Raw genomic sequence first — 22,538 nt, forward strand, 5'->3', positions numbered from 1 at the left:
AGTTTCTGAGTCTCTGTGTTTCTATTTCATGTGTCTGTCTTCTTTGAAGTCACTGCCACACTGCATCATGACAGACTAAATGATAGGCTTCATTACTCTTTCCTGGCAGCTGCCTATGTTTATTTCTTTTGGGGTCCAGGGAAGAGATTCACTCTCACCCTATGATTTTGCCTTTCAGGTCTAAGTATGAGAGGAGGGCAGGTAAAGAGTAGGCAGAATATGCCATTCCATTATCAGGAGAGAAAGGAGTAAAAGCAGAAATAAAGCTGCCCACAATTCTGATGGCTCCTAAATCCATGGTAGTCTTGTTCTAGCACTGTGGAGTTCCCCATCAGGCCTCTCCATTTCAGATTCTATTCATGAAAGATCACTTATGAACTAGCTTTATATAGATTGTATAGGCAGACTGCAGTTTATAAAAATGGTCACAGCAATTTTTGACATTTTTACTGACTTTGGCACTTCCCCATAGAAAGATGGAAGCTCTTTTCACCTCTTCTTGAAGCTAGGTGGGTTTTTATGACATTTGAATGAATAGAATAAAGCAGAGCTTATACTGCATGACTTGAAGCTAGGTCATAAAAGGCTATACTGCTTCCTCTTGGATCTCTTCTTTGGGACAACTCCTCTTAGAATATAACCACCATTTTGAGAAGATACTCAAGCAACACAGAGACATCATGTGTAGGTTCTGGCTACAATACTAGCTGAGGTGCAAATGAATAGCCAACATCAACATCACACATATAAGCAAATCTTCAGATGATTCCAGGCCCCAGCTTTTGAGTTACCCCAGCTGACATCAAAGAGAGCAAAGACTGACATCAAGCAGAGCAAACCCTTTCAGACTGCTGATTGTGAGTAAATAGTGTTGCTCTAATCACTAAGTTTAAGACAATAAATAACTGGCCCAAGTTTAGTTGATTTAAAAAAATAATAAAGCGTTATGTTCAATGTCATGAATTTGGAATTGATATTTAGGGGAAAATATTAAGCTTCTTCATTAATGATCAGTTTAGCATATTTTTCTCCTTTGTTTCCCCTTATCTCATTTCTTCTTCCTTCCTTTTTTCCTCCCTCCCTCCTTTCCTTTACCTTTCTTTTTTTTTTTCCTCATCTATAAGGGTACACTATTTTTTTGCTAGAGATAAGGGGATACAAAAATAAAGTCTCATTTTCTCCCAGGTGTGAATAGGACAGCTTGGTATGGGACCGAAGTGGCTTGAAAGAGTTAAAAGAAATTATCTGAAGATATATTTCACAAAAGATATATTTTACAATTTTAATAACAGGCATAAAGATATAATTTGATTGGTGAATCATGACATTTTCTCCTTAGCTTATTTCTTCATAGCTTTTATTCCTATCCCTTCTTTCCTCTGACTTTTTTTCTTACTCAACTTTGATAACCTCCTATGTGCTTTACTGTGAAATCTCCAAAAGGACTATTTGACATATTTTTAAAAAATAACTTTTTCTGTTAGGACCAACCATTTATTCCTCCATCCATGAATCCATCCACTTAATGTATATGTATTGAATGTCTATTGTGTGCAAGGTACTAGGGACCCAGAGGTAAGAGTTAGACAACCTACTCTTACAAAACTCACAGTCTCATGAGAAAAACAGAGAAGTAAACATATAAATTGATTGACTAATTCAACAAACACTTACTAAGTCCCTCCTGTTTTCCAAGCATTATGCCAGACTATGGTGTTAACAGCAGTAAGGGGTAGATAGAGCTCTGTGTCCTATGGACTAGGAATTAGCACAGAAAACCAAGAAACAACAGTGTAGGACCCATTCACGAGTTCAGGGAATGTCTCTCAAAAGAAGTGAAGTATAATCTGAAAACTGGAGACTGATTGGGAGTCAGCCAGAGGAAGGCAAATTTGGGGAAGAATGTACAAGTTACAGAGAAGAGCAAGTGTGAAGATCTAGGAGTGAGGGAGAAAATGGCACATATATTTGGGAAACCAAAAACAGTTCATTTTGTGATCAGGGGAGGTTGGTTGGAAATACACCTAGAGAGGCAGACAGGGCCTAAAGTAAAGGGAAGCCATCAAAAAGACTCAGCGACATGGGGAATAATGTGATAATTGTATGTAGACCCTCTGGCTTCACCATGATGAATGCATGTTTGTGGAGCAAGCCTGGAATTAGGAGCCCTGTATGATGCCTGTAGGGATGATCTTCACCAGAGAGGACAGTGGCTTGAATGAGAGTGTTAGCAGTAAAATGGATAACAATGGAGAGTTTTGAAATTTGGAGTTATCCAGGACATGTTTATTGACAGATTAGATGTCAGGAATGAGGTCAAGAGAAAAATCAGAGTAAGTTCCAGGTTTCTAGATGGGATTGGTTTTAATGCCACTAAATAAGAGGGAAACCCTTCTTGTGAACTACTTTGGGTCTAGGAATAAGATAATGGGTACAGTTTGGGTCATGTCATGTTGAACTTGATGTTCCTGTAAGATATCTAAGTAGAAATGTCAATATATACTCAATATAGTCAAGTAGGGATTCAATATATAGGTCTGCAACTTAGCAAGAAAAAGTGGCCTGGAGATAAGAATCCAGAAACTATCAACATCTAGATGATAACAAAAGTCTTAAGAATGGAAAAGATATCCCAAGATGAATGTATAGGATCAAAGAAAAAGGCGTGGTTCCTGAATGCCAAAACTGATTGACCTTTGGCAGGAGTGGAGGGCTGTTGAATATCAAAATGGAAACACTAGAGAAAAGAAACTAGAATAAAGCATCTAAAGAACAAAATGCATTGAGAATGCATGTATAAATTTAGAAAATGTGTAAGTTTAGGCGCATCATTTGCCAGAGGTTTAGAAACGTGGGCTAAATTAATGTCACTGGTGATGGAGAAAGAAGAGATACACTAGGGAGATAACATGGACAGGGCTTAGAACTGGATGGGAGGTCTTTCATCCATTTTGAGTTTATCCTTGTGCATGGTGTTAGAGAATGGTCGAGTTTCATTCTTCTGCATGTGGCTGTCCAATTTTCCCAGCACCATTTATTAAAGAGACTGCCTTTCTTCCATTGCATATTTTTTCCTGCTTTGTCGAAGATTATTAGACCAGAGAGTTGAGGGTCCATATCTGGGCTCTCTATTCTGTTCCATTGGTCTATATGTCTGTTTTTGTGCCAGTACCATGCTGGCTTGGTGATCACTGCTTTGCAATATAGCTTGAAATTGGGCAACGTGATGTTCCCAGCTTTGTTTTTCTTTTTCAACATTTCCTTGGCGATTCGGGGTCTTTTCTGATTCTGTACAAATTTTAGGATTGTTTGTTCCAGCACTTTGAAAAATGTCATTGGAATTTTGATCAAGGTGGCATTGAAGGTATAGACTGCTCTGGGTAGCATAGCCATTTTAACAATGTTCATAGCAGCTATGTCTCCAATAGCCAAACTGTGGAAAGAGCCGAGATGTCCTTCAACAGATGAATGGATACAGAAGATGTGGTCCATATATACAATGGAATATTACTCAGCCATCAGAAAGGATGAATACCCAACTTTTACATCAACATGGATGGGACTGGAGGAGATTATGCTAAGTGAAATAAGTCAAGCAGAGAAAGTCAATTATCATACGGTTTCACTTATTTGTGGAACATAAGGAATAGCATGGAGGACATTAGGAGAAGGAAGGGAAAAATGAAGGGGGAGGAAATCAGGGGGAGAGATGAACCATGAGAGACTATGGACTCTGAGAAACAAACTGAGGGTTTTAGAGGGGAGGGGGGTGAGGGGATGGGTTAGCCCAGTGATGGGTATTAAGGAGGGCACGTACTTCCTGGAGCACTGGGTGTTATACGAAAACAGTGAATCGTGGATCACTACATCAAAAACTAATGATATATCGTATGGTGACTAACATAACAATAAAATTAAAAAAAAGAGAGAGAGAACTTGTTGGGAGGTAAGGAATACAATGGGGGAAGGCGTACAAAAGGAATTCCTTGTTTGTTCCAGGCATCAAGGAAAATTATGGAGGCTTCCCTACCAGTCAAGTCTATCATGTTTGTTCACACTGAGTATTTTTAAAGAACACACACGCAGAGTGTTTATATGTCCCTGCGGATCCTTAAAAAAGAATCTGTTTTTAGCATGACCAGTTTTTACTGTGTGGCCTTTGCAACAATAAAAGAAATAACACAGTGAGATACTTGAAGGTGCTCAGTAGAAAGGCATTGGCAAAGCTGCAGGTCTCTAAATGACATTTTTCCTGACAGTTTCTTAAGTTGGTTTTGGGTGTTTAGTATTGCATCCCAAAGAACACAATCTGCTCTGCTCTCTCCTAACAACCAAATGTAATTGTTTAAATTCAAAGGAATTGTGATTCCGCCACACAGCTCATCCCTCCCTTGCTAATTTTGAATTGATTAAGAACTTACTTGATCCTAAGAGCTAGAAGAGCATTCTGAGTTTCTTGCAAGTTTCTGCCTAGTTGTTACATATAAGGGGCATGGAATTCCTTCCCCTCTCCCTCCTTCCCACCCTCCCATCCTTCCTACCTTTCATCCTTCCTTCTCCTTTACTCCATCCCTACCCCCTCTCCACCTCTTGATTATCATAACTTAATGTTGTGATAATATCAGGGCCTTTAGGAAAGAAGACAGAGCAGAAGAAAACACAGGTTCTACCTACACAAGGAGATAATAGAGGGCCCCTGGCTTGCAGGGTCAGAGAGCATGACCCTGAGTTTGGCAAGTTCTCTTTGTGTTCCAGTGAGATGCTTATTTCATCATTTGCAACTCAAACACCCACAACACTGAGCACATTGCAAAAACTCATGCAGCTTTTAAGATAGCCTCACCTAGGCATTGTGTTCAGTCATTTAAGAAGGAAAATGGTTTAGCAACTTAGCACATAAAATGGTCTAACCTGTTTGTGCATAAAAGTCAACTTTATGTTTCCCAGACCTTAAGGAGGAGAAAATTTGCCTTACCAATCACTAAATATTCAGAAAGCTTTGCAAACCATTACTCACTTCCACTAATAACAGGTGGTCCAAGATCTATTGTTTTAGGATTATTTCACTTTTGGGTAGGAAATCTTAATCTGTCCTTGATCAGGGTCTATTTTTTTAAATTAGAAATTGCCTTAAAAACTAATGAGAAATGAATAAAAAAGTGGACTTTGCACAATTTCTTTTCATTATTAATAATCCACTTTATATATTTACTATGAATATCCTTGTAATAATCTTTTCATGGTTTTGATGACTAACATGTGTTGCCAATTAAAAGGCCTTGTTGGGGCGTCTGACTGACTCACTCGGTAGAGCATGCGACTCTTGATCACAGGGCTGTGAGTTCGAACCCCACTGTGGACATAGAGCTTACTTTAAAAAAAAAAAGAAAAAAAAAAAAGCCCTTGTTAGGCTGGATTTTATCTCACTATCTAGTATTCCTATAATTTATCAGGTTTTCTTTTCTCCACTGACTATCAGGCCTTGGCCTCTTTGACTTATTCTTTCCAGCCTTAGTGGTTTTCTAAGCACAACGTGGGCAGGTTGTCATGAAATTCTGCTGTTTGCAAAGCTCATACTGCCCAAAAAAGGAACCAAGGGAACATTACCTTGAAAACTGGCAATGCATTTTGTTCAGTGGGTGCATTGGAACTCTATTCCAGAAAGTCTACAAAATTGAAAACTGGAAAATATGGCTGTTGGAGATAAGGAAGAAAAAAGAAAGAAAAAAAAAGAAAAACTTGAACCATTTAATTGAAACCCCAAGTGATGGAAGAGAATATTGAAACACATAGATGTGAAACAATCTAAAAGGTAAGTCAAGTAAACAATTGGCAAAATCAGTTATTTTTCCATCATGAGGCCAATATATTGGAACAAAATACTTTGGTAAGTTTGGATCTGATCCCCTGGGGTAATTTAAGGAGATGTCTGCTTTCCATTCCTACTGTATTGGAATAACTTGTGAAAAGAACACGAATGCCTGAAGTTCAAAGGTCACTTGTTCATTCATTCAGTCATTCATTCATGTATTCAACAAGTGTCTATCAAATGCCTACTCTGTGTCAGACTCCATGCTAGGCACCAGGGTTGCAGCAGTGGACAACAGTATCCTTCCCTGAATGGAGCTTCCTTTGTAGGAGGAGCCAACAGACAATAATTAAATAAGTAGATAAAGTATTTTAAGAGAGCAATAAATACATAAAATAATTTAAGAGAATGACAGGAGGATGAAGAATAAACCTTGACTCCTCATTCCCCCACAGCTCATATTCAATCCATTAGCAAAACCTGTTATGCTAATTGTATCCAGAATCTGACTCATTCTCAACCCTCAACATCTCCACCCTGGTCCAAGCAGCATCCTCTCATTTGTATTATCACAGTAGCCTCTAAGTGGTCTCTCTGCTTCAGTTCTTACCTTCCCTGCAGCTTACTTTCCATGCAGCCCGAGTAATACTTCTACTATGAGTGGGGTCATGCCACTAAGTTCAATAGCTTATGACCTCCGAGTAAAAGCTGAAGTCCTTGCAGTGGCCTGTCATCAGCTGCTGCGCCTTCCTCTGCCCCCACCACCTCTATGTCCTGATTGCCCAATGCTCTGGTTGCCTGTGGAGACCTAGAACACTGGCTTCCTTGTTATTCTTTAAGTACAGGAGGTTTGCTCTGTGGTAGGCAGAATTCCAAGATGGTCCCCTAAGATTCCTAGGCGCTGATGTACACACACCACCTGCCAGTTAATTAGCCAAACACAAATCTAGGTACTGCTGTAAAAGGATTTTGCAGGTATAAGTCAAGTCCAAAACCAGCTGACTTTAAGATATGGAGATTATTTGCGGGGTGGGGGCGGGAGGGCTGGTCTGATTACATCAGCCTTTAAATTGGGGTCCAGAGGTCAGAGGCAAAGAAAGTCAGAGATTCAAGGCATGAGGGAAATTTGACATTTGAAGAGTTCTCTGTTGCTAGCTTGAAGGTGGAGGAGGCCACATGACAGTGAATGCAAACGGCCTGTTGCTGACAGCAGCCCCTGGCTGACAGCCAGCATGGAAACGGGATCTCAGCCAGGTCACCACAAAGAACTGCATTCTGCCACCAACCTGAATGAGCTGGGAGACAACCCTGAGCCTCACGTGATATAGCAGCCCAGCCAGTACCTTGATTTCAGCCATGCTAGACCCTGAGCAGAAAACCCAGTCATCCTGTGCCCAGACTTCTGATCTATAGGAGTTACATGCACGTTGTTTTTAAGTCACTAAGTTTGCTTTAATTTACTAGGCTGCAATACAAAACTAATTCAGGTTCTTTGCATTTGCTGTTTTTTCCTAGAAAGTTTTTCTTAGCTATCCCTCTGCTTGTTCCCTCACTTCCTACAGGTTTCTAACTAATTACCATCTTCCCAGTGAGGTCTTTCATAATTCCTAGACTCCTGGCATTGGGCAATTTGAGAATTTGAATAAAGTGACTCTAAAAGTGCAGGCAGGTTATAGAGAAACTATAGGGGGGAAATGTAGTACCTGGGATTAATGAGGAGGGACTCAAGGAGAAGAAACAATAATAAGAATTTGGGACATGGCTGTGTGGTGAGGATATTCCAGCAGGAGCTGTGATCTTCCATGCAGGCATGCAGCCAGCTCATGGCAGTACCAGAGGGAGAAAGCCAGGAAAGTAATGCTCCTCAGGAGTTCTCTTCCATCTCTGATTATTGTCCAACACGCTCACTAGAATAGAAGTATCATGAGGGCAAGTACATACTTGGCCAAGTTCATTCCCTGCTTTATCCCCTGGGCCAAGAACAGTATTGGAACACAGTGCTCAACATTTATCAAATGATGTTGTAAATAGCAAGATCTCATTTTCTTTTATGGTGAGTAATATTCCTATATATATATATATATATATACACACACACATACACCCCAAGAGAGGGTATAATACCAAGTGAAGTAAGTCAGACAGAGAAAGACAAATACCATATGATTTCACTCGTATGTGGAATTTAAGAAACAAAACAAATGAACAAACAAAGGGACAAACAAAAGACTCAAATACAGAGAACATGCTGGTGGTTGCCAGAGGGGAAGTGGGCAGGGGGATGGGTGAAATAGATAAAGGGGTTTGAAAGTACACTTAACGTGATGAGTACTGAGTGATGTATAGAATTGTTGAATCATTATATTGTACACCTGAAACTAATATAACACTGTATGTTAATTATACCTTAACAAAGAATAAAACTTAAAAAATCATCTAATGAATGAGTAAATGAATGGATGGAGGTGGAGCAGTGTTACTGTAGACTGGGTGGCTGAGATTTCTCCAACATTTGAAATGAGACTTAACTGATGAGACAGAGCTGACCAAGAAAAGAAAAAGAAAATGAAATTCCAGATATAAGGAAGAGCAAACACCCATACCCTAAGGAGGAAATGAGTTTTCTGTGTTTGAGGAAGTGCGGCAGAGGCCAATGACTCTGGAGTTTGAGGGTTCAAGGTGACCCCTGGTGTCAGGAAGATAAAGGCTGGAACATGGTGGGTCTGGCAGAACATGGTAAGGGATTTGCCTTTTATTATAAGAACAAGGGACAGATATTGCACGGTATAAAACTGAGAAGAGACATCATGGGTTTCATACTTAGCTTAGCGCATAGTTATTTTCATTAAATCGGAGGCAGAATTCTTGGCTATTATTAGATATTGCAGGTGGAATATGGTGCATTAGGAGGGGAAAAAAGACTGTTTTTTATTTCTTTTCCCACCTGCTCACTCCCACCCACAGAAAGAGAGCTGGCACTGGTGTTTCTACAAGCTCAATGAAAGGAGAGAGTACTTCTCTTGGAAGGGGATTCTATGGTGGAAAGGAAAGAGAAGTCAAGCAGGAATCCTGGAGTACACTGCAGGCTAAAAAGGGCTATTTTGGTCTAGGGGTGGTGAGCACCAGTGCCCACCACAGAGCACTATTTCAGTGATGATGTGGGGCCTTAAGGATGCTGGGGGCCTAAATCGTAAGAGATGTGGCTTTGACCTTTGATGGGGTGCAAGGATGGGCAAAATGGCTGAAGGGGAGTGGGAGAGGTACAGGTTTCTAGTTATGGAATGAGTAAGTCATAGGAATAAAAGGTACACCATAGGGAATATAGTCAATGTATTGTAAGAGCATTGTATGCTGCTAGATTGTAGCTACACTTGTGGTGAGCATGATGTACAGAGTTGTTGGGATGCCTGGGTGACTCAGTTGGTTAAGCATCTGCTTTCAGCTCAGGTCATGATCCCAGGGTCCTAGGATTGAGTCCTGCATCAGGCTCCCTGCTCAGTGAGGAGCCTGCTTCTCCCTCTACCTGCAGCTACCCCTGCTTGTACTCTCTCTCTCTCTCTCTCTCTCTAAGTCTTTCAAGAAAACGTACAAAGCTGTTGAATCGTTATGTTGTACACTTGAAACTAATGTAACATTGTGTGTCAACTGTACTTCAAAAAAAGAGAGAGAGAGGTATGCCTTTGACCATTTTATTTAAATAGCTGTGGGTCCTATAGTGGGCACAAAGGACCCAGCCTGTCTCCAATGGATCCCACTGGACAATTCACATATTGGTGGTTACCATGATTGAATAAAGATAACAAGCCCTTCACCAATTGTTCGAACACTGCACAATGCCCCTGGATTCTTATACAACCTAAGAAGAGTGACACCTTAAAAAAAGAGTTAAATTACTTTCTTATCACTCTGGCTAGTGGGATCCCCAAGTCAGATTTAATTTAATATAGAAAAATAAGGCGGGGGGAGTAAAAATAAAAGTCAAAATATTTCAACAATGATGACAATGTATATGATAATTAAGAGTAAATCTACATTACCCATTTTTCTGTTTGCCACCCTAAGCTGAAATCATTCTTGTTGGCTTGATAACATTTGTAAATTTCAGAAGGGAAGATTTCTGGAGAAAAGGGATTCAAATAGAGCTAATGCATGGATATGGAGGTTTTGTTCCCACCTCCTCTTTTTATTGCAGGATCATTGAGATGGAAGGGATCTCAAAGGCATTTTAATCTCTCTACTTGTCTCTGAGAATGGCTGAGAGCATTATTTCTTCCTGGTACTTTCCTCTGGGATTATTCTGCTTACCAAAATCTGCTATTTTCTTTATAGGTTTGTACAGAATTATTTAGATGAGCTGAAGTGCAGCTCCTTTTAAATACATGTAATTTAAGTTGGCTTTTTGACTGGCTGTCTCTGAAATGCAGAGATGCATAACAATATCAACAATGTTTCAATGGGCAGAAATACTGAATGTGCCTTTGTTACACGGGACATCTTTGAAAAACCAGAATGCATTTACAGTGCTTGGTGGTCTCCCCAGAGACAAGCATCAAACAATACTCTTGATGGTGAGCTGGTTTGGTGACACAGAGGTGTTCTCAGGTTTGAGGGTTCTCCATAGTTTTATAAATAAAAAATGGGATTTTTCTTCTAGTGAAGAAACAATTTTCTCCCAACGATTTCTGATCAGGTTCATGAAGTTTGGGGACCAGATGCCTTGAGATTCAACTTTTCATCTCCTAGATTATGGAGGACAAGGATCAGTGCTTCTGCAAACTTAAGGGACTACACTGAGGAAGTAAAATATAGTGAAAAATAACACAGGATGTGGGGTTGGGTTGCCTGCATTTGGAACACAGCTCTACCATGTTCAAGCTGTGTAAACTTGCCTGCTCCTGTAAGTCAACCTGAGACGGGGACTTAGGTGTGAATAGTCAATTTGGAAGATGCTATCAGGAAGCACGGAGGAGGGACCAGGGAAAATGAGACATGATAGAAATACCAATGGAGGTGTGTTAATGGCTGGGTAGCGCTGTGGGCAATGGGGACCTAATCCAGCCAGGGCCTCTTTGAGGTTCCCTGTAGAATATGTTTTGGAACTGCCCCATGGGGAGACAGGGAAGCTGGACCCATTTCTTATGACTGAGAGTTCCTGCTCACAGTGCTCTGTCTGAATGGTCCCAGGAGCTGCAAAAACTCCCCCAAAACCCCCAGGCAGGCAGGGAGTCAGAGGTAGAGGCTGGCACTTGATGGACAGGGGAGCTTGTGAGTGTGAACAAGTGAACTAAGAGGTGGGCTGGAGGATATGGGATATGTAACAACAGTGTCCGTTACAGGACTTTTCAAACATGAGAAAAGGATTTATTGAGATTGGGTCAATCTGTGAGGAAAATTATATACAGCATGTTCACCCACTTCTAGACAATACCTATGGATAATACAATACAGACTGTGTTTCCTTTCTGAGGAATCTGGACCCGGTCTCTATTACTTTTCCAGTTTGTGTACCAAGGGAAAAAAACTTATCTAGTTAAAAATGATACTGCTGTTTTCTCATGCAATGTGCCCCAGGATGTCTGATGTATGTGTCAGGGTGCTCACGAATGATCCTAGAAGGTTCTGAGTCTATCTTTTTAGCAGGGAACTGGCATTGTAAAGCAGTAGCTTGGTGACTCCCTGCTTTATTTCTGCATGGATTGAAGTTGTTCCTCTCTGTAACTGTCCATGTGTTGTGTTGATGGGAGTCTACTTTTAAGCCCCTGAAGTAGGGAGAGGTCTTTAAGATCTGAGAAGAACTGAAAATGGTCCTTTCTATACAGCTTTGGACACTTGTGTGTAACACCGTTAACCATCCTCCCTGCAGCCTTGGTTAAGAAGCAGCATGGGCTGTTACTAAGAATTTCATCCCCAGTATAGCATGGGCTGTATCTGTAAGCATATAAAGTATTACTAACCCTATTTTATAAATGAGGCAACTGAGGGCAGAACATTGAATCTTGCACCGGAATCACCTACTGGACTCAGATGGCTAGGTCTCACCCCCAGAGTTACTGATTCAAGGGATCTAGGATGGCATCCGAGAATTTGCATTTTGTTTTCAAAGATTTATTTATTTGAGAGAGAGAGAGAAAGCATGGCAGGGAGGGGGAGAGGGAGAGGGAGAGAGAATCTTAAGCAGACTCTGCACTGAGTGGGGAGCCTGACTTGGGGCTCAATCTCACGACCCTGAGATCACAACCTGAGCCAAAACCAAGAGTCAGACACTCAACTGACTGTGCCACCCAAGTATCCCAAGAGAATTTGCATTTCTAACAAGTTCCAGGTAATGTTGATGCTCCTGCTCAGGGGACCACCCTTAGAGAACTGCAGAATTATTCTATATATACTGTATCTCATTTAATGTTTATCTTTGTAGATAGATGATCTAAGCACTAGAGACCATGTCTGTCTTGTTCACTGATCTTTTGGTAGCTCAGGATCTGGCACATGGTAGTAAAATATTTGTGTAATGAAGTGTCTGAATCAAATATCTAGGTTAAAGCCCCACTACAGCCTCCTGTAAACAGAGGATATGTCCCTGAATGGAATGTCCATTTCTAAGACACATTTCTTAAGCTCTGGTTTCCCATACTCTCATCTTTTCCTTATCATTGATACCTGCTCTTTAAGCCCCTCTGGGTTGACAGTCATTCCAGGTAGGTGTTGACTTCCTGGTCCCTTACATGACTCATTTCCTGGATGAGTTGAGCTCAGGGATCCATGTTCTTTCTCTTGACTGATGTACCTTGCCTTAAGCTCTGCTGTCTCTAGTCCACAAAGTGTCATCTCTCATCTCCACTAAAGCTGCGGCTCCTGAGGACCATAAAACATTGGTTTTGAACCTGGCAGCCTGTCTCATCTCCAAAAACTCCTCTGAAAGGACCAGGAAAAGAGCCAATGATTTTCTACTGCCTTTGATGAGGTGCCATTATCAATTTGAAAATAACCTTTGGCTTTATTTTTGTCTTCCTAATTGCCAATGCCCTTAAGTTGCTTCCTAACAGAAGGCTGTGTTGAAGGAATATCCAAATGTATATTATCAAGATTCTCCTCCTTAGAATATTTTATGGGAAAGATATGATTTTTCTGAAGTGTGACCTTTGGAAGATGTTCACAGAAGCAATCATAGAAATTTACAAATGCAGATCCTTGGGGCCCAACCCAGGAGTCAGTGTTCCTGAACTAAAATCAGGCTTTCTGTGGAGAGTCTGTTTGTTACAGCACCTCTGGTAATCGCAGTGTTGTAACACAAGAGGAAGAACAACTGCCCGGAACAGGGGTTGTCAAACTTTTTCTCTAAAGGGCCAGATAGTAAATACATTCAGCTTTGCTGGCTGGATGCATTGTCACAACTACTCAACTGTGTCACGACAGCATAAAATCGGGCTTAGACAGTGTATAAATGAATGATTGTAGCTGTGGTCCAATAAAAGTCTATTTAAGGGCACTGATATCTGAATTGCATATACTTTTCCTGTTTCATGAATAGTACTTTTCTTTGGATTTTTTTAAATCACTTAGCTCATGGGCCCTAAATACCCAGGTGGAAGAGTGGATTTGGCCCACAGGCTGGAGTTTGCTGATCTCTGCCCTAGAGCAGGAGATGGTTGTAAGGAGAGAGAGTGGTATGCAGAGTTGAAAGTACTCTGCTGATACTGAAGTCCAAGATGTTAGTAGACTTTAAATGCCCTCTTCTCTCTTGTTGGAATTCTGGAAAGCTTAGGAGACAAGGAAATGTCAGAGAAGCAGGGGAAATGACATAAGCAGTCTGAAAGTCTGTCTTAGTTGAGGCTGCTATAACAAAAATACCATTGACTACTTTAAACAACAAACATTTATATCCTGAAGTTTTGGAGTCTGGGAAGTCCAAGACCAAACTGTCCACAGATTTGGTGTCTGGTGAGAGCTCAATTTATGGTTCAGAGATAGTTATCTTTTTGTGTGTCCTCACATGACAGTGGGAACTCTGAGCTCTTCATTCTTTAAAAGGCACCGATTTCATCATGGGGCTCCACCCCCACAACCTCATCCAAACTTAATCACCTCCTAAAGACCCCACTTGCAAATACCATCACCCTGGGGACTGGGCATCAACATATGAATCTTGGAGGGAAATAAACTCCCTGACCTTAGAGCTCTGATGATTTTGACCTGACCCCTAAGTCCAGGGGCTGGCCCGTGCCTGAGGTCTATTCCCTGGGCCATATGATTGGTGTTGCACTGGATACAGCAATCCAATCAGCAAATGGCACTGTCCTCTTCAGGAGATGCTGGAAAAAAAGAGAGGTCCTCTGTGTTGATGGATTTGACCCTGAGAGAATGCAAGCAGAGAATTTCAGCAGCCATCAGGGTGCTATAAGGAGCAAGCTTCTTCGAGAATGGAGTCAGTCCAACTCATGGTGGGAGAATAAGACTACAGACAGCAAAAATCCACCAGACTTGACTGAAATCCTCCTTGAAGTGATCCCAGCCTTTAGAGTTCCCATTACTTAAGTCAATACATTATTTGTTTGGCTAAGCTAAAAATGAGTCAGATTTACTGTCAGTTCCAATTTGTAGAATCTTAATTTACATAACCCCATTCTGGTTCCAAAATTCTACAGTTCTCTGTCTTTGGAACCAGCTATGCAAATGACAAAATCAGCTGTCCCCTATTGCACTGACCTGAGCATAAGTGTCTAGAATTTAAGAGATGTAACAGCAACAGTTGCACTGAGAGAATTGTCAATTTTCTTATTGTAATGCCAGTTCATTATTCCTATCCAAATGGCATAAAACAGATAAAAGATACACAACTCTCATTTCGTATAAATGCAGAAATTGACTGTTATAAAAAAATAAAAAAAATGGAGATGAATCCCTAAGGTCTCCATTATCACAGGGTGAGATACAGGGATGGAGAGCAGAATGGCATCCTTTCACTTATTTGACATTTTGTCCTATATTCTGGGAAAGATCCCATTTTCTAAAAAAAAAAAAAAAAAAAAGAGCCTGATATTTGCTCTGCACACATGTGAGCTTTAAAAAAATATAATAAAAGTCCTATTTGTAATTACCATTTGTAACTTTAGGGATGCTTATGAGCGCTGCTGTCTTTGAAAACCAGGGAGAGCTGTGAAAAACAAAAGGCAGAGTTAATCCAAACAACCCAGAGTTGCAAGTACAATTAAATTGGCACTGATTATAAAGTAACATCACTCAGCCTGCCAGTCATTTAGTCTCCAGCCCTGGAGTATTCCTGGTAATAATGCAGGTGAACACTTCTGTGTTGGACAGTGGCCATACATTGTGTAAGGGTTGATCCCAAACAAGGTACTTACTATGTTCTCTGATTCTGTTCTAGATCATCAGATTCCATCAAAAATGGATTTTTTTAAAAGATTTTATTTATTTATCTGAGAGAGAGAATGAGATAGAGAGCATGAGAGGGAGGAGGGTCAGAGGGAGAAGCAGACTCCTCGCTGAGCTGGGAGCCCGATGCGGGACTCGATCCTGGGACTCCAGGATCATGACCTGAGCCGAAGGCAGTCACCCAACCAACTGAGCCACCCAGGTGCCCAAAAATGGATTTTGAAATTAAAAAACAGAGCTGTTTTTTCCCCTTAATATCGCATACTAAATCAATTTACAAATAAATAAGGATCACTTGTCTTATGTTTTTGAACACAGATTCTTCATTTTTATTTTCTGTGATGGTGAAGACACATGCAGAAGAAGTACATGTTGAGAGAATAACAGAAATTATATAAATCTCAAGTTCTAGTATTTTCCAGTAGTGTTATTCCCACCCAACCCCCTTTTCCCTTCCTGGAAAACTCCAGTAGGTCCCCCAAGATGTACCTTAGAGATAAATTTCTCTGCAAAGTCTTCAGAAATTTTCCACCAACTGAATTATGCTCTTTTCCCGCTATGTTTCAATGACATTTGATGAATACCGTTATAACACTGATTATGATTGAAGACGGAAGAAATTAAATATCAGTTTTTGTCTCCTATGTCAAATGTCTTCTTGAGGACACAGTGTTATTTACTTTTAAACCTTTACATCTAACAGTGCCTGACTCAGAATAATTACTCAGTCAATATTTTCAGTATTTGTTGGTCGAATGACTAGGTCACCAGAATGCTGTTTGGAGCATTTAACTGCTTCTGCATGGTAACTTTAGAGCATAAAATATAAAAATGGAAATAAAAACATTTTGAAAATCGTTTTCACCTCTACCTCGCTGAGGTAAACAATTTAACAGTGTGATGTGTCCTTCCATAACTTTTTCCATATTGTATTGGTGAACTGTTGCTGTGCGAGAAATTACCCAGAAATTTAGCACTTACAGAAACAACAAATATTTATTACATCACAGTTTCAGAGAGTCGGGAATCCAGGAATGGCTTAGCTAGGTGGTTCAGCCTTAAAGTCTCTCCTGATTAAAGTTAAGGTTTTGACGCAAGTTATCGTCATTTGAGGGTTTAACTAAACCTGGAGAATCTGCTTTTAAGGGGACTCCATCTCTGTTGGTTGTGGCCTCAGTTCCCTACCACGTGAATGTCTCCATAGAGCTGCTTGAGGGTTCTCACAACATGGTCACTGGATGCTATCAGAATGAATGAATGAATGAATGAATGAATAAATAAATAAATAGAACAAGGCATAAGCTACAATGTCTTTTATGACTCAACCTAGAACAATCATATACCATCACTTCTGGTGTATTTTGTGGGTCACACAGACCAACTCTGATATACTGTAGAAGGGGATTACACAAGGGCTTGAACACCAGGAAGCATATGTCCTTGGGGGGCCAGCTTGGAGACTGGCTGCCACCCATATAGCCAGTTTTTGGTATTATTTTTATAAAAATGTAATCATTATATATATATATATATATATATATATATATATATATATATATATATATATCTCTTTCTTTTTCCCCATAAGCCATAATTTATTTATTTATTTTTATTTAAATTCAATTAACATAGCTTTGCAACCTTTTTTTTTCATAGAAAAATATCTCACTACCCTTCCTCTGGATTGGTAGATATGGATCTAAGTCATTCTTTACATTGCAGCTAACTTTAGAACTAATTTATTGCACCCCTCCTGCCTCAGGTTGTCCACAGTTTTCTAGAAGTATAAATAAAGTAATACATATCCTTGTACATATATTCTTGCCTTCATTTCTGTAGGGGCTACCAAAACTGGGATTGCTTGATCACAAGTTGGTATTTTACTTTTTTATTTCCATAAACACTGCCAAATTTCAAAAGAGGTACATTTACTTTGCACCAACCATGCACAAAAGCAGTCATTTTCTCTTATGTTCTCCAGCACTGGGTTAGTGTTCAGATAAGTTTTGTCCTTCTGATGGGCAAGAGAAATGCTATCTCATTTTTACTTAATTTATATTTTCTTTCTTAATAGTCTGGGCCCATTTACCATGTGTATTGACCTTATTCCTTCTCTTTTCTGAAAATGTCTACTTACAACCTTTCTGTGGAGTTGTTTTTCTTTTTCTCATGAACTAATTGGGAGTTTTTAGAATTTGCACATAACTAGAAATATAATTTTATAATCTCTGGTCTGGGAAGTTCATAGTAGAGTGTCTTCAAAAGACTAGATGTCACCTTTTGATTGGATTTTCCTAAAGGTCCAGCAGGGTTCATGGGAATCAAACATAAAATACTGAACATCTTATTTCTGGAGAACTTTAAGATTAGGTGAACCTGGCTGGAGATGTTTCTAAACTGAACCCTATGCCCCAGAAAGTAGTGAATTAAGCAGGCTGTTGACTTTAAGATTACCTTGGAGATAGATCACCGCATTTAAAATGCAGTCAATCAGAAAGCAAAATTGCTTGGGAATAAAAGGCAATAATTACTATCACTCTTTCTGCAACTAGTGAAATAAAAAAAAGGAAAAAAGACAACTCCCACTCTAAACCTTAAAACCTCAGCAAATATCCGGAGGCTACTCAGATAGCATATTGTGATCAAAGCCGTAGTCCTTGGGGTAAGCAAAAACTTCAAACTTCCCTCTCTCTGTGTTTTTAAACCCAAGCTACTTTGATTGCTTTTCTGTCTAAACACAATAAGCACCCTTGACCTTGAATTATACTGTTAAGAGATAAAAAATCTGGTACCTGGAAGAGCACTAAAAATTAAATCCTTGCTCTCTGGCATTTTAATGAACAGTGTGGCCAGTAACAAATCAATAAAGATAGTATGACAAGCTTTGATGAAATGATTTTTAGATAAAAACCCCAATATATTCAATGTTTAATACATTGGATATCTAAAAGCACATCTCTTGGATTCCTGCTACACTATTTAGGAATGACTTTGGGCTAATTAGCAGTGGGGATTATTTGGGAAAAGAGCAGACAACAAATTTTTTAATATTCTCAGAAATGCCTGGAAGATATTCTCAGATTTTAAGTTCTTACCATGCTGTTCTGAGAAATTTGCAGGTAAAAAGAACCACACTTTCAATTATTTGGCAGGCATTGGCAGGTATGTTCTTATGTCCTTAGAATAGTTCCTGATATATTGTCACTAAAAATCAGTGAAGTCTCATTACTTATACCTCTTTCCTGCTTTAACCACTATGTCATCATAGGACTTAAAGAAGACCAAGTTATTGATCACTGACTGATAATTTGTTGCCCTTCCCTAGTCCCAACAGAAAACCAATGGTATACCCAAACTAAGATAAATCCAGCTGTTGTTACTTATGAAGGGACTGTTTATAAATTATAGACAGGATGGAATACAGGTTTAGTAGTCTAAAAACAGGGTCAGAAATGTGGAGAAGCTGTTACTAATCTAAGCATAACTGGATAAGAGCAGGGAGTAGGAACCAGAACCTGGAAGGAGGGAATTCTATAGAGGAAAAAAAAGCCTTGAGAGAAGCAGTGGCCTGAGGGTTCAGAAATACAGCAAGCTGGAGGTGACCTTACAGGGGGGTTGCCAGGGGACCAAACACCTTCACCTGGCTTTTCTTCCTCCCTCTAATACCCCAGAGGACAGGGGACCCACTGATATAGTTTCTCTAAGTCCCCCAGGGTGGAAAGCCTGGTATAAAATGGTGGAAGAGACTGGATTGGCTAATGAAAGATGGCACACTGGGGAAACTTACACTGCTGAGCTTAGACTTTGCCTTTGTCTTTTTCTGGTCAATGACATGTGCACAGAAGTGATATGTGTCACTTCTAACAGAAGTTTTAGAACTGCCATACACTTCCCCCAGCTCCTCACTTTTGCCTTCTGAGAAATACATGTCTACAAGGGAGCCTCCTTCAGCCTGATTTCCTGAAGGACTTTGTTCAGCTGAGCCCTCTTCCCAATCCTCAATGGAATGAGGTGAGGAAACTTCGTTGTTGAAGACTTTGGGATTCATGCATTGATGGTTACTGCAGCATGACTTTGTCTATCCTGATGGGTGCAGTGTGTCATTAAACCTCTGGGCCTCACTTTCCTAGTCAGGAAGGTAATCCCCTATAATAATCAAATTGCTTCCCAAATACTAGAAAGGCGCTGCGCATTCAAATAATTTTGGGAGGTAGGCAGGCACTTCTAATTTTTTTAAGATAGCATATCTAGGATTAGCACAATATTTAAAACCCATAGTGAATTAAAAGGAGATGATTGTTTTGAAGTAGCAAATGCCTTTAGCTTATTTTTTATGTTCTTTATGGCTTCTTTGAATAGGTTGTTTTGGAAATGTATGTTTTCAAGCTCTTTTGGAGGCTGATTTCAAACTCTGAAAGGGTAGTACCTAACCATGAATTCAATTACTTCAGTCTCAAGCCACTAAGGCCCTTCTGTGCCTGTTGTATTCCAGTTAATTTTAAGAAGCCTTATTCTCATCCAGGAAGCAAGGATAGAGGACTCAATTTTTGTGGAGAAAAGATGCTGGCTGAATAGAGAAATTTTTTTCCTTTTTTCTTGCAGTTCTCTGGTCTCCCTTCATATTGCTGTTTGTGGCAGTTCCATATACGAAGCTTTGGAGACCCTTTTGGAGAAAGGCCTGACATCTTGGATGTTTTGATGCTCATTTATTTCCTCACTTATTAAATGGGAGTAAATATGCGTACATCACTAATTACTAAAGGATACAAGACAATGAATTTGGTCCTTGTGATAAATGGAAAAGGGGTCTTGCTTTTAGGAAAGAAAGTGTGTTAGTGTCGGCAAGATCAGAAACACAGTTCTAAAATAAACTCTCAGGGGCCCCTTGTATATGAGTGGACTTGGTCTCCAGTGGACTCTCATCTTGACACCTTCAAAGTATTGCCACGTACAGCTCTGCAGCTCCTAAGCTTTTAATCACTGCTGAGTGACAAACCTGGATGCCCACCAAAAGGCGGACTGCATTTCAATAGCTCCAATATTGGTTTCACATTGTTCTCACAATGTCTTCATGTCATACATGCAGTAGAAGGATCCGGCTTATTAAAGTAACTTACTGTATCATGAATATGGTATTTCATGTTTATGGCACTAAAAAGTAATGTTTTAAAATCAGGAAAATGACCAGTTTCTTCCAGTATTTTGTTCCCTGAATACTCGCAAGATGTTTTAGAAAGACTTTTTAGATCTTAACTCTTAGAGATGGCCCATGCCCTAGTATGCTTTACCTTAACAGGAATGACTTTTATCTGGGAATCTGTTGGTCATCAAGAACCAGCTATAAATTTTGTGTTGCACAAAATAAGGGGCCAAATGTATGGTTGGTAAGATATAAGCTACTCTGTGTTAAAGAAATGGAAGATAGATCTGTAATGTTCAGATTAATTTTGTCTATGCCGGGTTAACACACCAACTCCCAAAACTCAGTGGCTTAAGACAAAGAAAGGTATTTCTGGCTTACGCAGGTCTGCTTTGGGTTCAGCTTCTGTGGGTCATCCCTATCATCTAAGAAGTTCACATCTGCTCCCATCTTGTGACTCCACCTTCTCAACACTTGGCTGACAAGGCTGCTGTTATTCATGTTCCCTGGCTTCATCCTCTTGGAGGCTCTTTCTTTCCATTATCCTTCTTGGCCACATTTAAAGTTGCCATGGGGCATATGCTCTCTTTAGGGGCTACACAGCTTTCTCATCCCACTAGAATTGGTAGACCAAGGGCCATTTTAAGTTTCATGTTAAGTCACAGGCCTTTTTTTTTTTTTTAATCATAATCTACTTCCCAGTATGTGCCAATAACCACACTTAGGATTTGTTCTCAAATTTTCTTAAGTCTTAAATTTCTTTGCTTTCTCACCTCCATGCTTCTTGACTTAATGTGGTTATCAAGACTTGGAGGATGTCTTTTTTTTTTCTTTCTTTTTTTTGAGAGAGAAGTGGGGGCAGAGGGAGAGGGAGAGAGAATCTTAAGCAGGCTCCATGCCCACCATGGAGCCCTTCATGGGGTTTGATCTCACAATCCTGAGATCATGGCCTGAGCTGAAAGCAAGAGTCAGATGCTTAACCAACTGAGCCACCCAGGCACCCCCCCTTTTTTTTTCTAATGGAAATTCTCTCCAGGGAAGCTCTCCCTAAGCTTCCATCTTATTTCCTCTGCCATCTCCTCTGTATTGCTTCTTATTGCTAAGGCAGAAGAAGAATGAACAGGTTTCCTTATACTTTCACCCATGGCTCACCAGAATTAGTCACATGTCTCCCACCTATCTGCATGGTAGGCGGGGAGGTAGAGTGTTCTGTACACACAGGAAGGAAAGAAAAACTGCTTCAAATCCAAAGTCATAAAATGTTAAAACAAGAAGATATTTCAGAGTAATCTAGTCCTATAGTTTTAGTTTAGAGATGAGAAAACTAAGGTGCTGAAACATTTATAATTACAACTATTTATGACTTTTTATTCATCTAGCACTAGACCTAGGTCTTCTCGAAGTTTAGTCCAGGAGTACAGCTCCCTGCTTTCTAATCCTACCATTGTAACAATTTCTAAGTCATTAGAACAACTAGATTTGCATTTCAAGGTAGCATTCAAATATGTCTATGAATGTGTATGTGGCTGTTAGCCATTCTTTATCATTCAGTCACTGACTCACTCATCCATTTACTCATTGATTCAGTGTGTTTGAACCTATTCTAAACAAAAGAGGATATATATACAAATCCTATCCTCCTTGTCTTTAAGGAAGAATGTCAGAAAAAATAGTAAACAGAAGATACTAATATGAAAGTGCTAGAATAAGTTGTACACTGATACTGGAGGAGGAGTAGATCTCATGGAATTTGACATGAAGACAGCTTCCTGACACGGAATAAAGGAGTCATAAGAAATCATGCTTCCAGTTTTTCATAATGAAGCCAGACATAGGTTCCATAGTTTATAAGCAAGGTGCCTTTGGCGGATGGCTATCTAAGCCTTACCTTTCCCAATTATAATGGGATTAATAATACCTGTCTTTCAAGGTTGATGTATGCAATAAATTAATGTATATAAAGTACTGCCCACAATTCAGCATTTAGTAGCCACTCAGTAAATGGTAGCAATTATTGTTATTCATGGTTTTACTTAAGTAATCATGGGATTCAGAATACCGGAAATGTCACACTTACTATAATGATGGGTTAACTAAATCAGTACCAAATGTAATTAAACTACATGGAAAATATATCAAATCTGTAACTGGTAAAGGCATTCCCATACCACCCCACCCCAATTATCATCATTATAACAT

At 39.8% G+C, this 22,538-nt stretch overlaps 1 long non-coding RNA gene across 1 annotated transcript; it reads left to right on the forward strand.

Annotated features, from left to right (window-relative positions):
- The first annotated feature begins 669 nt into the window (after positions 1-669).
- LOC113918653 lies at positions 670-20,240 on the forward strand. The gene is made up of 3 exons (XR_003518633.1): positions 670-857; positions 5,662-5,812; positions 19,802-20,240. It is a non-coding gene; the product is annotated as an uncharacterized LOC113918653 (long non-coding RNA).
- The last annotated feature ends 2,298 nt before the right edge of the window (positions 20,241-22,538 follow it).

This window comes from Zalophus californianus, chromosome 1 (assembly GCF_009762305.2).
Source record: "Zalophus californianus isolate mZalCal1 chromosome 1, mZalCal1.pri.v2, whole genome shotgun sequence".
Classification (NCBI taxonomy): Eukaryota; Metazoa; Chordata; class Mammalia; order Carnivora; family Otariidae; genus Zalophus; species Zalophus californianus.